The sequence below is a fragment of the Adiantum capillus-veneris genome, chromosome 17 (genome assembly GCF_014529385.1).
Source record: "Adiantum capillus-veneris isolate H3 chromosome 17, ASM1452938v2, whole genome shotgun sequence".
NCBI classification, from domain to species: domain Eukaryota; kingdom Viridiplantae; phylum Streptophyta; class Polypodiopsida; order Polypodiales; family Pteridaceae; genus Adiantum; species Adiantum capillus-veneris.
Window position 1 is genome coordinate 99,896,523 of NC_140947.1, and position 22,093 is coordinate 99,918,615.

The 22,093-nt window shown below is 39.8% G+C and overlaps 1 pseudogene; it reads right to left on the reverse strand.

The window, feature by feature from the left end:
- Nucleotides 1-263: 263 nt before the first annotated feature.
- LOC147437776 (uncharacterized) lies at nucleotides 264-15,479 on the reverse strand (annotated as a pseudogene).
- Between the last annotated feature and the right edge of the window lie 6,614 nt (nucleotides 15,480-22,093).

Below are 22,093 nucleotides of genomic sequence, written 5' to 3' on the forward strand. Positions count from 1 at the left end.
CTGTTTGCCAAACTTGCTGCCTCTTGATCCATAGGCACATAGCAACTTTCAACAATGTGAGAACGCTTGTACCAAAAGGAGATTATTAATTTCTATGTTGCAAGCATATACTTGACAATGAAAGTGTCAAGAGCAATCTCGCAACATATGCCATCTGTTTCTTTCACATACCACCCTCGATCAAGAAGCTTATCACACAAGAGGGAATCAAATGATTTGCAGAGCAGCATAGTTTTAGCAACATGTACTTTGCATGTATAAAATTACTCAACAAAGAGACCAATAGGACAAAAATTTGCAAGTTTCACCAATTTAGTGGGTACAGAGTTTCGGAGAGACCTCTGAACATCCCTATAGAGCCTACTTCTCAATGCCTCACTTATTGTTGTGTCAGGAACGGGCCAATCCACAGAGTTCCAGTTGGTTGGTAGTGGAACCTTCACCAACACTCCTCTTTTATTCCTTTGATTGAGCTGGTAGAAATGGTCATAGAAGAAAATACCCTCATCTACCAAGCTTTTGCTAGTTCTTCCAGCATATTGCAAGACTCCAATATGAGCATGGGTCACAGAGATGAGACCTATAATGCACTCCAGTGGCTCCCATTCCTCATATGACAAAGGATAAACATCTGTGAATGTAATAGAAAAGAAATAAATACAAACATCTGTATAACCTAATTATATACATGTGATAAGAGAAGAAAAAAACATATTCACATTTGAAATGTAAGATATCATTTATAGAGGAGTGCAATATAATTAACTTACAGTTGCACCGTGGATTATGCACCATGGAGACATTGCCGCCATTAGCAATCACATCAAAGTGAGTGAAAACATGTTAAACAAAGACTTCTTTCACAGTCTTCTTACCAACCTCAACTTTGAAAACCAAAACTCTTGCTTTCCATGCATAACAAAATATGTTTGTTGTTTTCGAGCTTTTTCTCCTCTTGGATGCATAAGAACCCAAGAACCTTTGCTTATCCTCTGCTCTTGCCACATATGACCTGTAGTGAGAGAGTTTGAGATTGAGATAGTGCTTATGCTACTACATGGTCTTCTTGGCACACTAAGGGTGAGGCTAGTTGGGGACAGTGTAGAGCAACCTCTAGAACTTCTTGGGCGGGTAGAAGATGAAGCCATAGGTAAAATGGAGGGAAGAAAGCCTTTCATAAAGGTAGTAGATATCTTTTAATGAAGGGAGAGAGTTAGCTATCAATCAGTAGTCAGGTGTCATGAACTTGACGGCTACTAGCAGTGGGCCCTACTTTGTGAGACGAGGAAGTTACCTTATGTAAATGGGACAAAACTCAATATTTTAAAATGTTTTCTTTCATTTTTGTGTTGTTTTCCATGTATTTCTACGTTACGTAAGGTTGCTGCTCATTGGCTGCGCCTTCTTTTCTCTCTCTTCAATAAGGCCCTCCAAATGACCTCCAAAATTTCCTAATGTCAAAATTGAATGAGAAATTTAGATCACAAGACATGAAAAATGTGGACCTTTGGCTGAACGAAAGAATGCATCCCAAACATCCCATCACAAACTCCACTCCACCTTTCAAGGATATAACATCCTTGGTGAAATATGACGGTGGAGATGGACCAATGGCTTGTATGGATACACCAAGCAGTTGTCTACAAGAAATGATGTTCTAAAGAAGACTGCCAGACATCAAGGACTTGAAGGTTGGCTCAAGAGGAATCAAGAAAAGAGTGCAAGATCTTTGCTTTGCCCCGACAAGGAAGTGGAGCTCAACACAACCTCCTTAGCACCTTATGGCCTCATACTAAATTGTAAAAATTTATGGCAAGCACTATGGTAAGATTGCTACCAAGTAGCTTGACAGTCTTTTAAAGGAGAACCAACTCCATGCATGGGAAGCTCGAATATCCAATAAGGGATATTCTATAATTCACAAGTATGTAGTGTTATTTGCATTTTTTATTTTATCAATAAAGGGTTAAGCATCCTAACTCCTCGTACTAAGGTCTATCCAGACACATGTTAAAAATATTTATATCAAGCACACCTTACTTCCAAACCTTTCTCTATTCAAGAAACAAGACAAGAAGTTAAGAAGGACGTGCTTCAAAATCTAGGTAGGTCTTTTCACATTGATTTGACATGCAAAGAATCAAAAGGGGAGGAAATGGTATATGACAAGTATAACAATATTTTTTATGATTTGATCACTTTACAAACATACATGGTGTAGTTGTTCAATGTTACTCCCAAAGAGTGCAATGGTGTCTAAAGTTTGTCATCAAGCTAGACAACTGCAAGCTTGTAAAGGAGACAAAGGTTGAGTGAGTCACAATCACACTCACAAATAGAGCTTTGGATCCAAGTATTGGACCAGATGATCCCAAAAACTTTAGTGTGCAATTTGAGAACAACATTTTCCTTCTTACAACTTTCAAGGTGAGCTAATGTTATGTTGAAGCTCAATTGACCTTATGTTTTACTTGTGTGCTTCAGAATGTGCATTCCAAAAAGATTAAAATTATCTTTCCATGTGCCATATGAGAACTTTGATATATTGAATGAGTTTTCCATCAAACTAGCATCCTGAAAAAAATATAAGTGAACAAAGAAAATGAAAGAATCTAGATGTGGAGGGCATGGGATTCTACACAGTGGAGTGGCACAGACCTTGAAATGCATGTAGAATGTTTCCAAAAGAGCAACAAGAAAAATCCCCTGCTTACATTGCATGGGAGGGGTTTACATCTTGGACAAAACATATTAGAGAAGAGTGGCAAACAAGCATCTTTGTGACCCCAATTTTTGACCTATTTTGGATATCCCTCTTTGCACATATGCACAATGCATATACATTGTAGGATCCTAGGAAAACTAATGTACCTCTACATCTATTTTTTGTAAACTACTTGAGCTCTCCCTACAAAGCAAAGGGAAATCTCAGCTTTGGAGATACCCGAGGCGGTCACTTATCAAAAGCTCCCCATATCACGTGCGTTCAAGAGGTTATTAATAATACCTCAATATACATACTATATTTACACTACGTGCCTATTTAAAAAACCCCCACCCCCCTTTGTATGTATACATTTTGATACATTTTGATCTTTTAATAATCCTCTTTGGTTAACTCACGTGATAGCATACACATTCTAAAAAGTGACCGCCCCGGGTGGAGATAATCTTCTTAGAGATAGGTTAGCACGAAGGACATGTTAAGATAGAGCAAGATGAAAAGAGGTCCAAGAATGGCTAGGATATTCCATATAATTTGTCTATTAGTGGTGTAAATCCTGAATCTTTCTATCAATGCCTACAAATGGAAGACAACACAGAATCCATAGTGCACAAGAAACACAAGCATTGAAATACAAGAAGTGGAAAAATTTTACAAAATGTTGTAGTTGATCATGCAGAAAATGGTGCAGCAAGGACATACAAGGCAAAGGTATGGAAAACTTTGGACACGATATTCAAGTTTTGTGGATTGAACTCATGGACTGAAGGCAATTGTGCAAATTTCCAAGAAGTTGTGGAGACATTCCACAATACATTCATATCGTGTGGACAAATCAACATATCACTCATTACATAGTAATGTAATTGGTTTGATCATATGCTAATCTTTTGAATTGTAAATATGTAATATCCTTATAACGTTTGTGCTTGTTATGTGTGCAATACATTATCTATAACAGCATGCCTTGGTTTGCAAGTTTGGAGAAAACTCACTACCAAGCTCATAACTAGATATTTTAGTCACACTCGGCATGGACGTGGTGTAGACAAAGCCAATAGCTTAGAGAAGCTACATCAATGAATGTATCAAAAACATATGCATAGGTCACATCGCTGTAAACCATTGCTAGTGCCTCTGCCAATTCAACAAACTCACATGTTGCTACATGAGCACCCATGATAAAGTACTTGCAATTGGTAGGTTTGATTATATTACCATCCTCTAGTAGATTATGAGAAACTATAGCAAGGCAATAGACTATAGTCCTCTCTCAAGTCAAACACTTCCATGATGTCATTAATATTAAATAGTGATGATCACTAATCAAGAAGGTAGGGAGTACATTTGTTGGAAAATCTCTCTTTGGTAGTTGAACACCTTCTGATACACATAAACCACCACTTTGTGGTTGCACCAACTCTTCACTAGTGACCCAAGACTGACTACTCTCTACCTCTTCTGTTGTGTCTCGATGGTCATCTAGAATGACATTCAAAAAGAGTATGAACCCACAATAGTATTCCACCACACGATGCTTTTGATTATGTATAGGACATTTGATGTCATTCCTATGTAAATGCATTAGGATCTTGAGGCTACTCCTTTAGAAAACATCCTTATTAGAATGATCAAAATTTATATCCTTCATATGGACATATCAAGAATCCTTGAACTCAAATGTGTCGTTGACCTATGTTTGATGAAACTCTACAAGGAAATGTCTTGCAGAAGACAGCCACCCTTGCAATGAAAAGCCATGGTTAAAAATTGTCTTGATTTTTTGCTCCCATTGTTGAAGGGAAATTCAGTAGAGAAAGTAGAAGAGCTTGTCCTTAGGTGCCTTCTTAGATCAAGGAAGCTCCTTCTCTATCTTGATCTATAAGGGATCCATTTGTGGAAGGAGGCAAGAAAATATTCAAAGGTAAGGGCGAGAGTAAGAAGGCTCTGCTAGGAGTATGGCATATGAAGAGAAGAAAGAAGAATATCATATTTATAGGAATTCCATGATGTCATTTTAGCCACCCTAATGATTGCATTAATATCGATGCGTTGAAAATAGCACACAGGTTGAGGCAAGCTCAACCACACCATGACACATTGTGAGCGGGAGGAAAACACACACAGCGCCTCTATAACGACCCGACACACACTCTTGGAATGATACACACACACGCTATGGGGCACCACTCGGCTTACACAACACACCTGGCCGAGACAGGGAACACACCTCTGGAGTGAGAGGAGAGAGACTATCCACTTGCCCACTCCACACAGAGACACACACACACACACACACACACACAAAAATTCAGCTCAAAAGAGGAGAACTTCTGATGTTTAGATACAAATGAGCTTGGGCCAACACCAACGGGGCAAACAGCTCACACAATATGGGTAAAAGATACCAGATACAATCACAAATTGGAGAAGAAGCTTCACTCACCGGAGAAGATTACACAGAAAAACAGAAGAAAAAGAGTGAGGAATTTGGCAAAATGGACAGCGCCATTGCGTCCGGAACGGCCCAAAACCCCAGTCTACAATGTCAAAGTGCTCAAATCCGACCTCGGATGAGCAGTTTACGGCCAAAACAGGCTCCAAAATGAGCAAAAACACAGTTGCGGCTGTTCCTCCTCTCTTCTCCACGTTTTTTTCTGGTGTTCTCTCTGTTTTTTCAGTTCCCACACTTAGATTTATCACTTGGGCACCCTTGGCCTTTTAGATGACCTCAAACGGACCCCGAACAGGCCAAAAACTGACCTCGCAGTGCATAGTTGTCACCTTTTTGCATCATCCGCACACCTGGCACTCATTTCTTTTCAATAATGCATCTCGCCACCACGTGAAGTGGCCCCCAAAAAGTGGTCCTAATGATGACCTTTCTGCATAACTCTCACAAGAAAACACCCACGTTGTGTCCGTCCTCATCCGCGTGCAAATATTGACCTCGTTCGCCCTACTGACGCCACTAGATGCCATCTGACGCACCTGCTGACCTCATGTCGTCGGCCTGCGGATAGCTTCCTCGAGAATTTTTACGCGCTATAAACTCCTCATTATTGTAGAAAAAACATACTGGTACTGGTGATAGTGAAAATCTATGCACTATGTACATGCTGTCCTACCTGTACACATGTGGGCCCCACGTAACCACCTGGCTCTAGAAAATGGGCAATCCTTTATTCAATGCACCATGCATGTGTATGTACATATGCGCAATCCCTTGCTCCAAAAAACTCCTGACATAATTTGCCCACCCCCTAGCCTGCTAGAGCATTCATACTCAGCAGCAGCACTAGTAGATGCTCATTCCACCTGGATCAAAAGGCCAAAGGCATATCGCCTGATTCACAAGAAGCATCATAACACCACAACTACATTTGTCAACAATCAACCAAAATGCACCATAGGCATATCCAACTAACACATTCGCCCTGTCTGGAGTTCCAAAAGCATAAATATTGCATGCCACATTCAACCCAACCGATAGAGACAACTCAAGTGACTCATCACCTGGCATCTTGGCTTCACCAGCCATAGCAACAACTTGCAAATCATGCACCCAAGTAGCTAAAAGCATTGTGTGAAGGTAAAATTCTTGATATCCAAAGCACAAAAGTATCCCTGCAGCACACATATCCCTAGCATAGGCATCCACATAGTTGAGATTGGACTCATATATGCCAAACCCCTTCTCATCATCATAAGCATACTCATCATCACACATAACTTCATCCACATCATAATCATGGCTAGCACCACTATACATAGCTTCTAGCATGGGTTCATCAGTATCCAAGAATACAGATCCCTGCTCTAAACCACAATCATGCTCACAAATCGGTTCAATCACTGCACATACATCAAAATATGGCTTCAAAACAGGCTCCACATCCAACAAATCCACAAAATGGCTCTCAACCTTGCCCTCTTCCCTAATTTCCAAGGAACTAGTATCCAAAGATATGTGCTCATTATCAATAACCTCAACCTCACACTCACACCCAAAATCACAAAGTACACAAGTAGCCAATGCATCCTCTTCAAGACTTTTCAATCCCGTATCCAAAGCATTACTCACCTCTTTAGGCTCTTCCATAAACCTGTCAACCTGCAAGACCTCTTTACGCTTCACAATAGACCTTGGGAAGAAACGAGAAACATCATAGGATAGGCTACTTTTCACCTGCTTAGGCTTAACTTCATCTTCCATGTCAAATCCATCTTGCACATGCATACTTGTACTAATACCATGTTCCTCAAGACGCTTAAACTTCCATTCCTTGTGCTTTGCAATGCATACCGCATCTTCAAAAGACTCGGGCGTCTTCAACTCAACCTCGAACCGCAACCAAGGTGACAAACCATCAACAAAAGAACTTTTCTTCAATGAACAAGGGGGGGTCTCATCCTTAAGAGCAACACACCAACGAGTCCATAAATCTGTAAAACCGTGTACATAGGCATCAACACCTTGACAAGAATCTTGCTTAAGAGCATTGAGCTCATTCCATACTGCATTTGCATCTTCAAAAACCTGGAAACGCTCTAAAAAAGCTTCTATAAACTTGTCAAGACTCAAACCATAAGAAGAAGCCACTGCTTCTTTAGCTTCCAAATCCATGAACCAAACACGGGCCTCATCTTTCAAAAGCAATCCAAATAGCCTCGAAATCTTCTCCTCATCACACATATTGTTGCTTATGCATGCCACCTCGACTTGCTCCAGAAAGTCTTCCGCATCTTCACCACTTCTTCCATGAAATTCCGGATAAGAGAAAGCCATGGCTACCCAAGTTACTATGCTTTAAGAACCCCTTCGAACACACGTGAAAGAACCCAAAACTTTACACTACTCAATCCCCAGAAACTTCAATGGAGCTCAACTTTAGATAAGGAGAAACACATGCACATCAAATGAGTTTTCATAGTTGATCATCGGAATTACAACAGGCAAAGGACATTCCAGGATCTCTCTCAATCTTCTTGGCCCGAACATAAAGACTAGGCGCTGTTGGAAAAAGATCTTCCTGGACACATGAACATTAATCTGGATTCTTTGAGTTAAATGAAACGGAGTGAATTGAGGGCCATTTTGATCATCCATTAAAGCCAACCATGAAGCTCCCAAGAAGGCACACCTGACTCAACCTCTGATTTTGCCAAAATTTCAGCAGCATAACAGCATAAATGGCTCAAAGTACCAAAAAACCAGCCATCATAACTCAGAAAAATTTTGGCAGAGTTTCCCCAGAAGTAGAGCAGTAGGAACCCAAAATATAGACTGTATATGTATGCATAAACTGTCAACAATAGAACTCGAGCATCAAACAGGAATCACTAATACATAGCCTATGGCGAGGTCACGAAAAGGGTGCTCCAGCTACCTGTATCACCGAAAGGATCTCTACATTTGAGAATCCCCCAGCTCAATAAAAACCTCACGCTATCGACCCTCACACGAAGGCTAATGCAAATCGCATATAGTCAAGTTCCAGAAATGACTATCTTCCAGACCAAGTCTCAGAAATGGCTGGGACTGCCAAATACAACCAAGTATGGCTCCACAAATGCGTACAATGGCAGTTTCCACAAGTAACGTACAATCCAGCAGACAATGCGCTCAAATAGGCGCCAAGTGATGCATTCCCACAACAACTACAAGTGACATCACTGCTAGTATATCACTGTACTCCAGCTACCAGTACCTGTGTGAATCACCTGTACTTGTACCTATCCCTGTAACCTGTAACCTGTAACCTGTAACCCCGAATCTCGAAGTTTGAAGCTCGAAGCAGAAGGTACTCGAAGAAGATCCTCCGTGGGGGCGCCAAAAGAATGTGAGCGGGAGGAAAACACACACAGCGTCTCTATAACGACCCGACACACACTCTTTGAATGATACACACACACACTATGGGGCACCACTCGGCTTACACAACACACCTGGCCGAGACAGGGAACACACCTCTGGAGTGAGAGGAGAGAGACTATCCACTTGCCCACTCCACACAGAGACACACACACACACACACACACACAAAAACTCAGCTCAAAAGAGGAGAACTTCTGATGTTTAGATACAAATGAGCTTGGGCAAACACCAATGGGGCAAACAGCTCACACAATATGGGTAAAAGATACCAGATACAATCACAAATTGGAGAAGAAGCTTCTCTCACCGGAGAAGATTACACAGAAAAACAGCAGAAAAAGAGTGAGGAATTTGGCAAAATGGACAGCGCCATCGCATCCGGAACGTCCCAAAACCCCAGTGTACAATGTCAAAGTGCTCAAATCCGACCTCGGATCGACCTCGGATGAGCAGTTTACGGCCAAAACAAGCTCCAAAATGAGCAAAAACACAGTTGCGGCTGTTCCTCCTCTCTTCTCCATGTTTTTTTCTGGTCTTCTCTCTGTTTTTTCAGTTCCCACACTTAGATTTATCACTTGGGCACCCTTGGCCTTTTAGATGACCTCAAACGGACCCCGAACAGGCCAAAAACTGACCTCGCAGTGCATAGTTGTCACCTTTTTGCATCATCCGCACACCTGGCACTCATTTCTTTTCAATAATGCATCTCGCCACCACGTGAAGTGGCCCCCAAAAAGTGGTCCTAATGATGACCTTTCTGCATAACTCTCACAAGAAAACACCCACGTTGTGTCCGTCCTCATCCGCGTGCAAATATTGACCTCGTTCGCCCTACTGACGCCACTAGATGCCATCTGACGCACTTGCTGACCTCATGTCGTCGGCCCGCGGATAGCTTCCTCAAGAATTTTTACGCGCTATAAACTCCTCATTATTGTAGAAAAAACATACTGGTACTGGTGATAGTGAAAATCGATGCACTATGTACATGTTGTCCTACCTGTACACATGTGGGCCCCACGTAACCACCTGGCTCTGGAAAATGGGCAATCCTTTATTCAATGCACCATGCATGTGTATGTACATATGCGCAATCCCTTGCTCCAAAAAACTCCTGACAACGTGTCTAGGTTGGTTGAGTATCATAGCTATATAAAGCAACTTGAGTGCAAGATCCTGGACTTGCCCACATCTACACATTGTAGATATGGAGGACAAGAAGAGAAGAAAAGCGAATCTCTTCTAGAAGATGATGACGGACATGAAGGAGGCTGAAAAAATGTTGGTCGAGGAAAAATCACTTCAAAAGGAGCTGAAGAAGAAAACAAACCAAAAACTAGAAGGCAAAGTATTCGGGATAAATTAGTGCAAATAAGAAACCACCAACAATAAAGGAAGAGGGAGAATAGTAAGAAGGGTGTTGTGACATTTACCTTTCTTGCGCCACCGTGAGATGGTAAGTGCGGTTTGTCAAGGCCCCTCCCCATATCATGTTGCACCACAACAAACATTTAATCACCTAAACACCCCCCCCCCATTGTCATTGTGCATGACCCTGCCATATGTTTATCATGTGATGATGCACACTTCCCAATGAAAATGAACAAGGCTATTAATTGTGAGTGCCACCATAATTAATATCGTAGGATTAGTAACAATGATGATTTCTATCCCAATATATAGTGTTTCTATTTTCATAGATCCCGTTGTTGTTTGACCTTTCTTCTCACCTCTCACAGCCAACATACCCAATTGTGTTGCCCGATTGCTCATTATTCTCCTTTTCTTGCAACCTTTTGTTTTCCACAAAAAATTTAGGCTTTTATCGCCGCACAAAGCAAATAGCTAGGAAGGTATACCGGCAAGATAGACAACCTTCGACTTCATGAGTTGCAAGGAAAACCCTACCAATTTGTAGACAACTATGTGGAGTCAAAGGTACAAGTAGAAGCAAAGCATATTGATTGAGCTTCGTAAACTCCAAAGACATATATCCCTAGCTATCCCTAAGCTAACGTTTTACAGGGTTGTGCATGAGATCTGTGAGAGAGCAAACATGCATCTCTAGTGGGCCAAAAGTGGGATGGTCTGCCTTCATGAGGCAACAAAAGACTTTCTAATCAAGTTATTTCAAGATAGTTTTGTTCTTATAGCACATGCTCACATAGTGATTGTAATTTTCCAGGATATCAACACTCTTAGGTTTTTGTTATGCTTCAGGTACTCCAAGACACTTACGCCAGTCCCTCTTTTTGATAAGAGAATTGATAGCATTTTGACAAGCCCTCTGCTCAACAAAGTCAAGGTGAATGATAGGAGCATCACCCACCACACATATAGCACATCTCTAAATGTGGAATGGATCTAGGAATAGGTGGAGGAATAGGAAGCGATGTTAGTGGATATTAATGAAGCCAACAGTTAAACCTATTTTTATTGGGTCCCAGTTTTGATGTTGCACTTTTAGTATGGGGATGGATGTTCTATTTTGCCTTTGGTGCTCATGAGATAACCATATTGTGAGATGGTATGAGGGAGTTGACAGACCAAAGTATAAATTTTGGTCTTTGGCAGGTGAAATCTTTTTTGTAGAACTTCTTTTGTGATTCTAACATGTTTGGAGTACTCATTAATTTTTACCAATTTACATCATGCTTGTCTCTTATCTCTCATGGAATTTCCAATCCAAGGTAGTTGTGTCAGATGCACAACTTTTAGTGGTTCTGAGATCACAATCCACTTCCTTGTGATCGATGTTTTTGATTGATTTCAATCAGTCACAGTCAAGGTTTTACTTCTAGCTTACAATGAAGTGTAAGTCTTGTCTATTTTATCATTGTTTCAATATTTTGTATATTATGAATAGCAATATAATTCCTAACTATTTGCAAATAGTTCATATTGGAGACTTGTTGGACTAAACATCAAGTGCAAGTGTTGCTGCCTTACAAACTCTATGCAACGAGTTTCACGAAAATGTTCAAAGGTAGGTTTTTGTTATTTGATTTTGTTAATTATATGTAGCATGGCATCACCATCTGCTACGTCCTGCAAGTCTATTCAAAAACTTGTGACTGCTTGAGAAGAGTTGACCTAGCAAAATATTTGGGATGACATGATGATTCTTAGTTGCAAGGTGCCCAAACAAGATGACGGACATTCTTGTGGATGGAGAGCTTTTGCAAATGCAGAGCTTTTGTTAAAGCTCATTTATGCCGAGAAGTATCGAAGTGTAAGTGATCTCTTTTGCTTCTACAAACCTTTAATGATTTCTACATATATTTACTCGAGGTAGAAATTTATTTTGCAAGCAAGAAACTTGGATGATTATTTTGATGTCCAAGTCGGGGTATTTAGGATGACAATGATCCTAAATATGACCATTCTTGTGGAGATATGTCTTGAAGGAGCCGAGCTTGACACTTTTTTTTTTCCACAACCAAGGCCAAAACCACGACCTCTACCTCCGAGGTATGATGCGTTGCCTCCTCAAGCAGCACATCAAGCTCCTTCAATTTCCTCTCCTTGTCTCTCTAATCAATCCACTTCTAGCCATTTTGCTATACCCAATTTTACATAGGACAAGGAGCCCATTGCACAATCCTCTCCTCAATCCTTAGCCCATCATCCAACACCCAGACTGTTCCTCATCATGACATGGTACCCTCAGTCCCTCATGTTGCTAAGGCTACCCATTCACCTCCTCTCTCACCTTTCATCCCTCCTAAGTCTCAATTTATTCCTTCCTAGAGCGAGCCTTTACATTCTAGTCATGATAATCAAGCCCCAAAGGGATCTCGCCCACTAAATGAGAGTTATAAATCAATGTATTGAATTGGACAATTCGATGTACATGATTGTACCCAATGTAAAAACAAGTTAAGACGGACTTAAATAAACATTTGTACTCATACTTTGTTTACAAGAAAATTTATATTTCATTTTTGTGTGAGTAATGATTACAAATGTTCTCTACATCTTTGTTATATAATTGGGGTTTGGAACATCATGATGATTTGTGTGAGCTACCATCTTCAATTAGGAGTTGCACTACATCAAAAATAGTTGGTCATCATATATCTCTACACAGACTATCTCCTTCTCCTTTCTTTCAGGGACCTGTAAAATAGTTAATCCGACATTTAGATTAAATCAATAAAATTACAACTAAAAACAAGGAAGTAGTACATGCAAAACATACGAGCTTTTGCATGTTGCACTCAAAAAGAAATTTTGGAGGCAGGTTGAGGTCAACATCATTCAAGTTCTTGTACACCTGTTGTAGTGTCACAATGCCTCAAATGCTAAGAACGGTCAGTAGGTCAGGTCCACACCACACCTCGAGAATACTCAAAAGATTAGTCATGCCATCATACAAATTTTGATAAACAAGGCTACCAGATGACCATTCTCTTGATGCCACCTTATGTAGTGGAAGGAAGCTATGAAGTTCTAAGAAGCTATCATGCATTTACACACAACGGACTTCCTATCTACCTTGCACAAGATGCCATCACATTCATGGAAACTCCAAGACTCATCCAAAAATTGAGGCATTTCTTTGACCTGCACATTATCATAGTTGCAGTCTTCCTAAGGTCGTCATCCTGGAAGAATTTGATGAACACATGCATGGGCATAAAGATTGAAACACATACCACTCTACTTGGAATATTTTTCCTTAAGCACTTTTTAATTTCTTGATGAGGCTTTAGTCTCCAACGTTTGACGTTTCAAAGGCAGGCATTGGCCAATGTGGACTCTCCTTTGGAGGAAGCAAGAGATATCATAGAGTGCCAAATCCAAGCATAGAACATGGTGCATTGTAAAAGTGGTCAAATAAAAATATCCCCCTCTCAGCCACACTATTCTAGTGCTAGTATTATAGAGTATCTCTTCCACAGATGCAGGGAATGCATAAAAAATGCCTATAATGCAATCCACCAATTGCCAGTATTCTTTGTCCGCCGAGAGATAAATATCTGCGATAGACAAGTTAAACATAAGTTAAATAGCGAACAAAAAAATATTTATTGGAGGTTAGTAAATGCATAATCTGGTCGGGGAGTTTGAAACCCTGTCGACGTAGCTTTGAGTATGCATGTTCAATGAATTTAAGGATTTTTTGTAAACACAAAATGAAATTTCATCATTCTCAAAATGACCCACTGTCACCAAACCATGACAAAAAAAATGAAATGCTCTTTTTTTGCAAAGAGTGCAAGTGGAAGATGTAAACCTGTAAATCACTCTCTTAGTCGACAACACAAGCTCGGGCATCTTCTCACTAGAGCCGGAAGACTTCACCGCATCCATTAGATAAATAAAAGCCTACATACATAGTAACAATCAAAAAGCACACTCAACTTGATCTTGTGTAAATTAAAACATGTCTATATTCTTTTAAAAACCATGGTCAAACGTCTACCTGCAAAATATGATTATTCATGCTCATCTTGTAGAATAGGTCAAAAGAATTAGGAAGTTGTGGACCTTCTACTTGCATCCTTTCAATCATAAGTGTAGCCTCCCCATGCAAGTGAGCCCAATAAGTCTCCTTTTTCATGTAACTTCTAAAAAGCTTGTAATCACCAAAATGAAGATATTGTGGATCCTTAGACTTAGTGAGGCTCATGAGGTGTAAAATTATCTTCTTTCTACAAGCAGTAAGAACAACATACCACTTAATCATATAGAAAAACAAAATTAAATGAATACAAATAAAAATGAGAAACTAATAGCTTCAATATCTCTCAGGAGTGATTTTAGAGCTTGTCAAACAATAGAGCTTATCTCTAGTGATCTTTAGCATTCCAGGTTCATCCCATTTAATGTTAAAAAGAAACTTGAAGAACTCATCACCATTAAGAGGATTGGCGATTGACAAGTACTTGTAGCCCCTATCTTTCAACTGTTCCTCTCCTACCTTTGTGGCCTTGTCCAATCTCTTCTTCTTCTCAACATCATTTAGTCCAAGTGCATCTAGCTTTGCTCTTTCTTTGGACATAAATGCAGTGAACTCATCCTAATACAAAACACTGTATTGAAACCATAATAAAATTTTACATTAATTACCCAACATGTAGAGTAGGTATCACCTTCCACACAAGTTGAGATATCAATCCACATGGAGTGTTGTACCATGGTGCAGCACCATGGTAATACCTTGCCTCCACAGTCATCTCCACCCTAGCCCATTCTCTCATATCAGGTGTCAATTTTTGAAGGATTGAATCTTTATTTTCCATGCCAAATCTTTGAAACATATAAACTTCATGAGTGATGTTTGGCATGACATGTGCCCTAGAAATGCTGTAGAAAAATTGAAAACAAAGAGTTGAACACAAGAATTGCTTGCAAAAAAATGAGAGTCAACATGCAATTAACAAACTTACGCATTGGAAGTGTCAAGTGCAAGAAGCAACTCTGCTTCTTTTGCTCTGGACAACTCAAGGAATTGGCAATGAACACTAACATGGTATTGACCATTGTACGAGTACTCTATCACACACAAAAAAATCATCATTTGTAAAAACAAAGCTTTACAACAAAAGAGTGAAAAAGGTGAAAGATCTTACTATCTTTGATTCTCTTCCACCATGTTTTTAGCCTATGGTTTCCATCCCATACCAGAAACTTTTTTCCTTTGAGCTCCTGCCATTCTCTACCAAATGATCTCTCGAACTCAGCATTTCTTTCGCGCCAAAGTGGTCCCCATTCCTCCAAATCCGTTACGGTCACGGGAATGATATCTCCTCTAGAATCCCCAACAGACACAAGGAAATGCCCCATAGTTTCTAAATACCCAGCAGAATCAAATGAGGAAATGAGCCATTCTACATCATCTCTAGCAAACCTAACAGCCTCATGCACCATGAGTCGACAAAGTGGAACCGGAGGAGGCAATGTCTTCTTCTTTACATAAAACTGACTTAGAACATCTTTCATCAAGCCAAGCGAAATTTGCTTGCCTAGGTGTTTGGAATGCTTATTCTCTTGATCCCCTTCAAGATCACTATTTTCTTCATTGTCATGATGATCTTTAATGTGAACATTGGTCAATTGTCCAAAAACATATGCAATTAGGATTACATAGTGTAAAGTATTTAATTTAAAGAAATTTTGCCAGAGTCTCCTTTGTACGGAGACAACTTTTTTATAAAAAAACCGCACACCCTATATAGGGCTTTCACATGAGATTTAAGGACCTTTTCTCTAACATAAACAAAAACAATACTTAATATTTTCTCTAGCAACTATCAATGGTATGTATATAAAAAATGGTTCACCCTTTCTTACTCTCCCACATGGTTATTAATTACCAAATTTTCCAAACGAAAAAAAACGTCCATCAAATTTAACAATCTACCATTGAAAAATTTATAATATAAACTACGTATTGACATATAATTATAGCATATACTCATAATTTACCTGTGATCTCTATGTCATCTTCGATGTTGTTGGAGTCTTCATCAACTTGAGCCTCATCATCAATAAAAACACACCTTTTGAGAATCTTGTTCTTTTTATTTGGTGGAGTGTCCAAATGTCGGACTCGTGATGATGCCTCCTGATCGATAGCTCCCTTTGGTATACAACCGGACCTAAGCTTCATGCTCACTTGACCGTTGCTAAAAGGAGATACTGGAGGTTTTCTTTTCTTGCTATCCCTCTTTGGTGCCATTATCTACACAACACATATAATATAGTTTTTAGTTTATATAAGACCACATAAAAAATGCAAAAAAAAGGGGGAGGTAGAGCTCCCCAATCATCCGCGCGCGCGCGGATGATGGGGTTGCTTTGTCTCCCTTTTTTTTTGCGTTTTTGATGTGTTTATTGAACAAATAATTTAGGTTTTATTTCAATAACCTCAAGCAAAAGCAGCTCTACCTCTCTCTTTTTTTGTAGATTTGGTGAGCTTTATGCTATTTTCATTAATTTTGTGGAGTTAATCCCAAAATTTAATGACATCTATCTGATAGATTGTATGCTTTAATCATAAATTTCCAAAAAAGGGGGGGGAGGGCAGAGCTCCCCTCGCGGATATGGGGGAGCTCTGTCCTCCCTCCCTTTTTTTGGTAATTTCTGATTAAAGCATACAATTTATCAGATAGATTTGTTATGAACACCAAAATCATTTTTAATCAGAACTTGAAGAAAGCCAGTCACATCGTAAGAACATAGACCGCAGAGACACGTTCAATCTAGAAAAAAAGGGGGGCGCAGAGCCCGCCTATCATCCGCGCGCGGATGATAGGCGGGCTCTGCGCCCCCCTTTTTTTCCGCGTTGAACGGTTCTCTGCGGTCTATCTTCCGGCACCGCAACGACAATAGTGTGTGTGTGTGTGCGTGCGTGCGTGCGTGTGTGTGTGTGTGTGTGTGTGTGTGTGTGTGTGTGTGTGTGTGTGTGTGTGTGTGTGTGTGTGTGTGTGTGTGTGTGTGTGTGTGTGTGAGAGAGAGAGAGAGAGAGAGAGAGAGAGAGAGAGAGAGAGGAGGCACCAACATGATGCACGCACGATGGTACTGGACTTTGTTAGCTCGAGCAGGTAGACGATTGGTTCTCGAAGTAGTAATGCTTCAAACCTAAGCTTTGACATTCACTATTTTTTACCTCTTTCTAGTCTTAAGCAAAGCGGCCACAACTGAGTTTTTATTTTTTTTTTATATTTTTTTTGTAAGTCCACGATTCTTGGCCATTTTCAGCGAGCCGTAACTCCCAAATGGTTCAGAATTTGCCCGGGGCCCGGGGCCAACTCACATGAATGTGTTTGCCTTGTCGAGCTCTTCGACAATTGTGTGATACAAAAAATTCATATCTAGCTCAGTTTGGCTGAAAATTCACCTGCAAGTTGACAATTTCTACAAAAACAGCGCAAAACAGCATTTTCTCACTTTTTCCCTAATCTACGGGTTGAAACGAGCATCAAAATGAAGGAATCTGAAAAAACTTAAAGAAGAAATATTTTTCCTCGTATTGAGGACTACAATTCCTACATACAAAACTTTTCCAAATTTTGACCTTAGCATCCTCAAAACTAGCTCCCAACAGGTGTCCTGGGTCAAAATTTGAAACTTCACGAAAACGATTAGAATAAAGTCCTAAACTGTGGAAAATGGTGAAATGAACGATAAATATTATATAACATTACTATACTCTGTATTATGTACAATATATGTATAATCACAATATATATATATATGTGTATAATATACTCTATATACTATATAGTCTATTTACTATATACTTTTTACTGTAAGTATAACATTATATACTATATAATCTATAACGTACTCTAGTGCTACTGGACTAGACTGGATTGGATTGGTATTGGACTGAACTTATCCTCGACTAGACTGGACTAGTACTGGACTGAACTTATCTTGGATTGGGATTGGTACTGGATTGGATTATCCTGGACTGGTACTTATCTTGGACTAGACTTATCCTGTACTGGTACTAGTACTAGTACTAGTACTGGACTGTACTAGTACTAGTAATGGATTGGAACTGGAGCTGGTACTTGTACTGTACTGGACTAGACTTGACTGATACTCAACTAGACTAGTACTGGATTGGGCTGATACTGGTATTGAACTGAACTTGACTGGTATAGTACAGCTACTGGACTGGACTGGATTGGTACTTGACTGGACTGGGACTGGCTGGTACTGGGTGGACTAGTACTCGATTGGTCTAGTACTGGACTAGATTGGTCTAGTACTGGACTGGACTGGTACTGGACTGGACTAGATTGGACTTGATTGGTATTGGACTGGACTGGTATTGTATTGGACTAGACTAGACTGCTACTAGACTGGACTTGATTGGTACTGGACTAGACTGGTACTATACTGGACTGGACTGCTACTAGACTGGACTTGATTGGTACTGGACTTGATTGGTACTGGACTGGACTGGTACTGTACTGCTACTGGATTGGACTTGATTGGTACTCGACTGGACTGGTACTGTACTGCTACTAGACTGGACTTGATTGGTACTGGACTAGACTGGACTTGACTGGTACTGGGTGGACTAGTACTGGATTGGACTGGACCGGTATTGTATTGGACTGGACTAGTACTGGACTAGACTAGACTGCTACTAGACTGGACTTGATTGGTATTGGATTGGATTGGTACTGGGTTGGCCCGGTACTGGTGCTGGTATAATGTAATGTAGCTATATATACTATATACTTAAATACCATATATTCTATATATACTATACTATGTCCATTTTAATTTTAAAGCGCTTAATTGGGAATATAATAAACTATACTCTATACTATATATATATATATATATATATATATATATATATATATATATATACATATATTATAAATAATTTTTAAAACATCGTATATTTTATAACTCCTATGTTCATTTTCTTAATATGCGCGTATTTGGGGAGATTTTGAAAGCTCGATAGGTGAACAGATGGATTTGACAACATGCTGATTCAAATGTATCTTAATGGCTATGAATGTGCATATCTTAAAGAGTGAATATTCCAAATCTATTTAGAACAGTTTTCAATGAATGAATTAAATTTCGAACAGTTTTCAATAAACGCAGCAATAACTTTTTGCAGTTGCATGCTTTTACACTTTCTTTGTACCTTATGCACATTCTCTTCTTTCTCTTTTCATCAATTTGTTTTCCTCAAGTATTATTCCTCCCTGTCTGTCTCAAACATGACAGCTACAACTACAGAAATGCTTTCATGGACGATTAATGGTGCTCATATGGATTATAGAGTGTCATTAAGAAATGGAGAGCTTCTACTTAGTGAATATTTTCTTCAAAGCCTATTGCCTCCTTCTATTCAGTTTGAAGGGTTGCAAGCAGTCGTTCAGACAGGGAGCTCTGAGTCTAAGGTCAATGTGTTGCCTAGATGGGATCATGAAGATCAAAAGCATTACCTTCTTGAACATTCTCTGTCCTCAGCTTACCACATTCTTCATTCAGATGGCTATGTTTATGTGGCTGACAGTTTAGAAACAAATGAAGAAGTCGGTGATTCTTCTATGTTCGCTACACTATGTAACAAAAGCTCGACTCCATCACATTTAAATGTTGATATTGATGAAGGTACAGACACAGTTGTTTTGGAGACAATGGAACTAACCAGGTCACCAAGACCCTTTCAAGACACACAAGATGGGGTGGAGCATACAATGCAGGAGTATTCAAAGGATATATCCATCATTTCATGGATGAAAGACAAAGGTAAATCATGCAGGTTGTCTAAACTTTTAGAGATTTGTGGAACTCCCGAAAAGGTTGACGAGCTCCCAAATTTTTATAATGGAAATGTTTGTTTCGAGCTTCCTCTAATTCACAACAATAAAAGGATGCTCGGTATGGAGCAGAAGTACGACGATCACCTTTGGTCTCACCCAGCATCGACCAACATGGCCATAGATTGCACTGTGCGTTTGAGTTATTGTCTTGGAAGCCTTCAATGTTGCAGAGTGACATGCCCTTTTTACCTTGGTGAAAGGAAATACAATGATTCCTTCTTTCATGGACATCTGGACAGACAAATCAGCATGGGCTATCTTGCTCTAGCGAAGGTAAATCTAAAATAACCTGCCACTATTGTGACAGAACGGTCACTTGTTCAAATGTTTGCAAGTGTATGATCTATTATGTGATGCCAAAGGAAACAACAATAGCACGTTTGGTGATCCATCTGGGAGTGCATGACCACAATGTACAGCCAGGTACTAGAAGGGTTAGCTCTTGAAAAAGTGCGCAATCTTGTTAAGACAGTTTTAAAGATTGAGAAGGGGGGTCCTAGAAAAGTACAGATGTTAGTTGCTCGTCAAATGCTATTTCAATCATTGACTAAAGAAGATGATTTAGAAGCCATTGATGTAGAGCTTAACCATTTTCTTGAGGAAATGATGCCCCTTGTTCAAAATAGGGGATTCAAAAGTATTTTGTCAAATGAGAAAGCTAAACAAGGTCAGGTTGTTGGTGATGGATACGACAATATACTATTGCTAGAGAAACGGTGTGTTTTTCCATTCTTTCATGGAAGTCGTTTTCCAGGCCAAGGTGGACCTAACAACAAATGTTATGTATTCAAAATGTCCACAAAAGGACCTGCTTCTGGAGTTGAACTAGTCAATAGAATGAGGCGAGGAGGGACAGGAGATTTGAGTAGTGTTTGGGTGCACTTTGATCATACTCATCGAATTGAAGGATGGGCAACTATGTCCTGCTCGGTTTATGATCCTGGGTAAGTGAATTTATAAAAATATTTTAGATAGCATGTTTGATATAAGACACATGTTATTACTTATTTGTTCTATGTGTACAGCATGCGAGCATTGCAAGTGATTGCAAAGAAGAAGACGAAGAAACACAAATCTTGTTTTGGAGAAATTTAAACACAGTTATGGAGAGGTGTGGGCATGAACCAACAAACTTTGTTGGATTTATGTCTGATGAAGCTGAGGCTAATTGGCTAGCAATACGAGTTGTATACAATGGTGGACGGCATAATGTAATGGAGGGAAGGGAGCGCTTGTGTCTTTTCCATTGGGAGCAGAGTCTACACAAACATACAAAAAAACATGTCGCTACAGATAGACAAATGCATCACATTGAAATGTGTGAAGCATGGCGCTTAGCAAAGACTACAAATGAGGCCTCTCGTATAGCTTCCACAATACGAGAATGGTGGGTGAAATATGTGATAGGGGATAATAAAAAGGCTTTAGAGAGATGGTTTAATTGGTGGGAGCAATGGATTGCCCATTGGGGAAGCGCTGAGACAATGGTATATCAATCATTTTTTTGGTTCTTATTAAATACTTGAAAACATAGATTTACATTTATATGGTTTTAATTGTTTTGTATTTATAGGTCAATAAGAGTCCATCGGAGAGAGCTCAAATTCCAAGTATAAACTTGTCAGAGAGCATCCATGCTAGTTGGCTGGCAGGTGAAGGTGGTAAACGTAAAATCTCACTTTATGATGCATGTGTCAGTGATGTTTTGAACGCATATATTCAATGTGCAAAAAGATTGGGCTACACCACAGGCAGATACATCGGAACGGGCCCTTCCATAGAAGCAATGATGGCCAGTTCCAAACGCAGAGAATCTCCAAATCCAAATCATTTTACGAGTACATTAAAAGGCTTGGTTGCTGGTAGTCCTTTGTATGAGGAGCCTATGATGGAAGGTGACAAAGAGACAATACAACGGAAGAAGAAAACATGTGAAGTCGGTACAAGCTCACATAAACCTGGATATGTAATGGAAGCAAGACAACGAAAAACCAGAGGGAGACCACGGAGTATACATTTTGATAGAGAGGATAATGAAGAAGTATATATTGTCACTGAGAGTGAAGTAGGAGATAGCATTCCAGTGCAGCCCGGGGAGAATTCAACAAGGTGTATTCAAGAGGTCCAAGTTTCCCGTGAAGAGTGGGCTTTACGAAGGATGCCAGCCAATTGCAT